This window comes from Myotis brandtii, unplaced genomic scaffold (assembly GCF_000412655.1).
Source record: "Myotis brandtii unplaced genomic scaffold, ASM41265v1 scaffold114, whole genome shotgun sequence".
In the NCBI taxonomy this organism is placed as follows: Eukaryota; Metazoa; Chordata; class Mammalia; order Chiroptera; family Vespertilionidae; genus Myotis; species Myotis brandtii.
In genome coordinates, this window is record NW_005353927.1 from 1,001,691 (window position 1) to 1,001,990 (window position 300).

Sequence of the window (300 nt, forward strand, 5' to 3'; positions counted from 1 at the left end):
TCCCTGGCCAGCATCTCCCCATCTCCCCATTTCTCCATTTCCCCATCTCTCCATCTTTCCATCTCCTCCATCTCCCCATCTCCCCCATCTCCCCATCTCCCACTCCCGTCTCTGTTCAGCTCTTGTCTCTGTTCCTCTCTGATGCGCGTGGCCTGGATGCGGTAGAAGGCGCGGCTCTTCTGCTGGTGCAGCAGCGCGTAGTAGTTGGCGATGCCCACCAGCTGGTCCAGGTCCTTGTCCGGGTGCTTCTGCTTCAGGTCCTTGAGGATCTGGATGACCTCGCGGCGGCTGGCGTCCAGC